This window comes from Arvicola amphibius, chromosome 5 (genome assembly GCF_903992535.2).
Source record: "Arvicola amphibius chromosome 5, mArvAmp1.2, whole genome shotgun sequence".
NCBI lineage: Eukaryota > Metazoa > Chordata > Mammalia > Rodentia > Cricetidae > Arvicola > Arvicola amphibius.
In genome coordinates this window covers 124,559,056-124,565,055 of record NC_052051.1, presented here as the reverse complement: position 1 = coordinate 124,565,055, position 6,000 = coordinate 124,559,056, and the positions used below count along the sequence as shown (strand labels likewise).

General features: G+C 37.3%; 1 pseudogene; it reads right to left on the bottom strand.

Moving 5' to 3' along the window:
- Positions 1-384: 384 nt before the first annotated feature.
- The window catches only part of LOC119815355, a 103,665-nt pseudogene continuing 98,049 nt past the window's right edge, over positions 385-6,000 (bottom strand).

Sequence of the window (6,000 nt, the reverse complement as noted above, 5' to 3'; positions counted from 1 at the left end):
CTGAAGAGCACCATCATCTCCTCCCAGAATCCTTTGAAGCAGAAGTTATATTTCTCTACATCTTATTTGCCTATTACATATTAAAACATTTGCATAGTTTTTAAAATAGAGATGATCATGAGATGAATTGAGGATATCAATGAATTTTAAAATTACATTCAAACTAATTTCCCCTGATTAATTCATAATCATTATTGTCAGTAAATTGATCACACCACCTTCTTAAAGTTCTAGCTTGGAATTTGAAGGGCTGCTTTTTCCCTGACATTTTTTTTCTCAGCTAGCACATTTATTAACATTAAACACAAGACCTTCTTCCCAGACACCAGTAGGCCACTGCCCACAGTCTCAGGCCCCTCACTGCTTGATTTCTGCAACACATCCTCATGCCTTGGCAACTGCCTGAGTCGCTCCCAGGGCTGTGAGCTGCTGGTACTTCTGGCTCATCATTTCCATGACTGCTTTTTTTTATGGCATGCTTCTCCTGCAGGGCTGGCTGGTTTTTCTCCATCTGTTTGGTGAGAAAGTCTATCTTCCTTTTGAAGAAGTCCTTGGCATCCTCAGCTGTCTTCACATAGTGGCCAGTTCCCATATCTATGAGCACATGCTCCATATCACGGAGCTTCCCTGGGACACACATAGAACTCATCAGTGGGATCAGTAATTCCTTTCCCTTGTTGTTCTTCTTCCGCATTTCAGACAATCCTTGGCTTTCACATACTTGGTCTGTACCACCTTGAGCTGAGCAATACACGTGGACAAAAACTCCAAGTTAAAGACATTTTTGGTATAACTGATGTTAATCTCTGCCACAGTTACACTTCTTTTTAAAGCTGTCCCTCATATATTTCTTTTATAAATAAACTTTTAAAGTTTTAGATATAAGGAAATATGGACAATAGATTGCCTATAATTATGATATGAGCACACATACACACATACCTTATGATTAGTATTATAATGAATAATGAAATAAGGTCAGAGCTAATAAGACAATTGTAATATTCACTATAAAGTTATATTTTGCCTAGATTTTTGTATTTGTACAAATGTCTTGTTTCTATCTAGCCCTCTCATTCAAGGCATCATTTGAATTTAGTCATACTGTGTTTATAACTTCCTCTAGGCTGTCATAGTTTCTCAAACCAGCTTTTGTTAGCTTTACAGTTTGTAGAAATACTTATCGTAGTATATTTTTAAGCTTGGCTTTTCTCTTGTTTTCTTTTTAATTGTTTGTCTGGTTTTCATTTGTTTGTTTGTTTGTTTATTGTCTTTCTTATAGTTAGAGTGGGTTTCTGCCCATTGAGATGGTCACAAAGATAAATGCTCATTCATTCCCACTCCTTCCCGTCAAGGGTAGGTAATATAACAGTTACTTTTCTAATGTTAACTTTGATCACCAAGCTAAAGCCACATTAATCAGATACCCTCTCTCTCTTGCACTACTGTTTGCTCCACTTTTCCCTTCCCCTCATTTAAGTCTATACTTTTGAGAAGGAAAGCACAGTGTGTTCCATCTCCTTGACAATGTGTAGTATAATATAGCATCTATATAATTTATTTGGAATTCCTGTCCATGGAAAACTTGCTTGTTTTTCCTTGTAGACCAGGCTGGTCTTGAACTCATAGAGAACCGCCTGCCTCTGCCTCCTGAGTACTAGAACTGAAGGCATCCACCATCACTGCCCAGCTTAGAATTAGTTTTAATTGAAAGTAAAGTTATTTAAGAAGTCAGAGAATTCCAGTGTGAAATAAATGATTCAACAACAAAAATAAACTGTGTTATTAATATATCAAATGACAATGCTGAAGCATGTTGAGAGAATCTTAAGTACTTTGAAAATTAATGAAGGCTTTAATACCAAACAAAAGTAGAAACATTTAGCACTATACTGTGATAGTTAAAAATACTTCCTGTGAATGTAAGGGTTAAAGCTTCAGAAAATTATTTGTCTTAAGTAAACAATTAGGATGGATAGTGGTAGGAAGTAAGTGTCTCACTATTAAAGTTAGGGACTCAAGACATATAATGAAAGGTTTGGGTGTTGGGGCTGGAGATTACAGTGTAAGTATAGTTAGCTTAGTCTAGACAGAAATAGGTGTATGTACAACCATGAACAGGCACATCTATGTACATTTGTTGTGTCTACACACACTGTGTCTGGAGAAGCCCTGTTAAAATGACCCCTCAGTCAGCACACTCATCACCCAGACATTGTTTCCTAAATAAAATATCTAAGACTTCTGGGGGCAATGGTGAATTATCAATTTGGGGCATGACTGTACCTGATTAATACAAAGACCTTTTAGTAGCCAAAGTAGAGAATTATTCAATCAAAACTACGATGTGAAGATATAAAGAACAGACAGAGGCCATAAGCGCAAAATGACAAGGTTCAAATTATGGCTCCAGTTCTTACATATCACCCTGAATCAATTGCTCAGTCTATCTGTAGTTATTTTTCCCATCGAAATATTGGAAAATGGTATGGGATCCAGAAACATTAATCTGTAATCCCAGGCACATGTGAAACATTACAAGTCTTTGAGATGTCATTAAAAGTTTATTTGCTTTCATACACTCAGCAATATTAGCTGTTTTCACTGTCTAAATGAAAAGTTATTTTTTATCAATTCTACCAACGACATTTTCAAAGTGCATGGAATTGATGATAGAAATACCAAGTCAATTTACTAAAATTTATTTACGCACACAAATTTTCATTTTCAAATATTTACAGTTTTTGTTAATATACATCTAGGTAAATGCTAAAGCAGTTGTTATGGGTTTCTTTAATTTTTACAAATGATTGAATTTCATACTTGATTTTAATATGGCTATTTATTCTAAATGTAGCACTATAACTTTGGACTGTGTTTATCTGGAGTCACAGCTGACCAATTCTATTATTCCTGTGGAAAATTCTGTTAGAATGTTTGCTTGCTGTGGGATGGGAAAGAAGTAATGGAAAGTTGACTGCAATTTAAAGCTACAAACAGTTGTACTGGGTTTGAGTGAACTCAGATTTTTCTAGACATCTCGAGAATGTAAAATAGTCATTCATGTCACTGAGAAAGGACACCAAGCAGTGGCTAGTGATAGAAGAAGCCAGAGAATGAGGGACACTGATCCCGTGAACACCACTGCACATTCCAAAATGCTCATCGCATTCTTTAAGATAGAAGACATATTTCAAAACTTACATGAAGTAGTGAACAAATGATGTTGGAAAGTGTTCTTTACTTTGCCCATCCCAATCCACATGGCCAGTCTAAAAGCCTCATTTTTAGAAACTCCTCCTGGATGAACAGAAGCAGTGGTTGATTTTTAAATTTATTTTTACAGCTTCATGAATTTGTATGACCATTTTTATTCATTTTCAATCCCCATCCCCCTTCCTCATCACCTCCCGCCCGTAAAACTGTCATTTCCAATGAGTCCCTTTTCTTGTCTTTTTTCTTATGTGTAACATAGTGTCACCACTGTGGATATATGTATTAGTATATTTACTCAAGATCTTAAGCTAACACCAGTTGCTTTCTACACTTTAATATAGCATCATTTATTTTTTTCTAATATAAAAAAAAACACTTCAATATTCTTGTTGATTGTTTTATTTTGAGACAGAGTCTCTCTGCATAGCCTTGGATGTCCTGGAACTCATTATGTAGGTCAGGCAGACCTCAAACTCACAGATATCTATCTGCTTCTGTCTCCCAATTGCTGAGATGAAAGCTGTGTCACAACTCGTGGCCCAGTACTTGACCCCTTCAATTCAACTGAGGTGAAGTGTCACTTTGCTGTGTAGTTCCTTGGCATTGGAGGACAAAATCATTAATTTAAATGTGGTGTATTTGAGAAGATGAATAGCAGACATGGATCCTATCCAGACTGAAGACATGTGTGTCAGTTACGGTCATTGCTGTTACACCTACCGAAACAACCTAAGGGACAACCTCAAAGAAGTTTATTATAGCAGCAGTTTCAGGGACTGCAGACTGCCACAGGACGGAAGCACCTGGAACAGCTCTGGCCACACCATGGTGAGCCACGTAGCAGAACGGAGGGCCAGCACTAAGCTAACTTTTTCTTCCTCTCACCAAGTTTTTAAAATTCTAGACAAGGTCCCTGCTACTGTGTTCAGGCTGGATCTTTTCCCATCAGTGTTCTCTGGAAACACTCTCCCCAACCCAGAGTCTAAATGTAGTGATAATGACAGTGGACATCTACCATCATGTAACTACTGTGGAAGACAAAATATCCTATGGGAGAGATTTGGGCTCTACATATTTTCTGTGACGACTGGAGGGTTAATTGCTCATTTCACTGGCTAGTTCAAGGCATTTGTTATTGTTACCTGATGTTCCTTGGGTCTTAATTCATAATTAATTAAGGTATGAATAAAGTGTATTCTTACTTTAGTGCATACATATATATGTTGACCTGTAGCTCAAGGTTCCAAGTTTTAAGTGGCAAGTTTGAGTACTTTCCTTTGCTCAGTATTTGTGGCATATGTGTCTCTGGGGAGAGAGAGAACAAAAAAACACAATAAATGTGTACCATCTTCTCCAGGACTCTAATGATACTTTTTATCAACTTGAAATGTGAGCAAAGGTTAAAAAAAAACCAGGAGTTGCGGAATGTTCATATTTATAGCTTCTCTTGTGCCTAAAGATAAAATTGAGGGGGTGGGGTGGGCTATATACACCCACGACCTTGCCTGTTCCTCCATCCTGCCAAGCACAGTGCCCGCTGGGCCCATTTCAGTGGCCTAGCATCCCTTCGTGAACAGGTCACTCTGTTGTTGTAAGGGTTGATCAACTAAGAGATCGCCTGTTTCTTTTAGCAACCTGAGTTTTTATAAAGCATTGCCCAAAGCATAGTAAAGCACACATTTCAAACTGGCCCTGCATTTCACAAAACATAGGAAAATTCAGACACTCACTGAATCCATGAATGATTTTACCTTTTGTGTTTCCTAGTATAATTCCTCTCATGGCTTCTGGATGGTGGTGTAACATGGTACTAGACATTCTTGATCTGTTTCTGTACACTGATGTGAAAACTCTTCTTATAAAAACAGGTTTTGTTTTAATGTGTGCATGTAAAAACACACACATAAAATACACATATATACACATACGTGGATATATACATGTATACATGCATATGCATAAACATATACAAAGACACAGGCACATACACGTGAATAAACACACACATGTACGTTCACAAATAAATGCACATACCCATATACACATATATACTCAAACACACACACACACACACACACACACACACACACACACCACTCCAAACACATACAATAAAAAGTCAGGCTCTTTTTACTGACATAGATAGAAGATAATCTGTTTAACCTACCACGTATGGCTTTAAAACATACGGAGTGATGCCCTCATGTTTAGGCACCGAGTCTTCCAGCAGCCAAATAAATGAACTAGGAAACACATTCCCTTGTTTAGTTAAGCTTTCAGTGTGGTGCCACTCCAGGCAACAGCTTACTGTGACTTCATGACTGTGCTTCAGTCCTAAGCCTCCAGCAAAGTAACAACTAGACTCCAAAGTACAGGGCAATAAATGTCTCCTACTCGAACCGGATGTTTTGAAGTGTATAATGCAGTCATATAAGAATACTACATCGGTGAGAATTCTAATTGTCTAATACACAGTCTGATAAACCAGACACCAGACTTACATACATACTGACTGTGAACTCTTTCTTCAACATCTGTCTTTTTGTTTTTGAGATGCTACTTTGCTGTTGTAAAAAGAGTAATGTCAGCTCAGACCTCTGACCTTATACCTTACCTAAGCACCTCCTCAAGACATTGGAGGCAAAGAAATTAAAGTATGAGATTTCAAAACACTTATTTTCATTCACAGTTGATCTCTACACCAAGTAAAAAATGTTGAAAACTAATGAATGCGTCAATAAAAATAAATTCCTAGTTAGGGTTTCTATTGCTGTGAAGAGACAC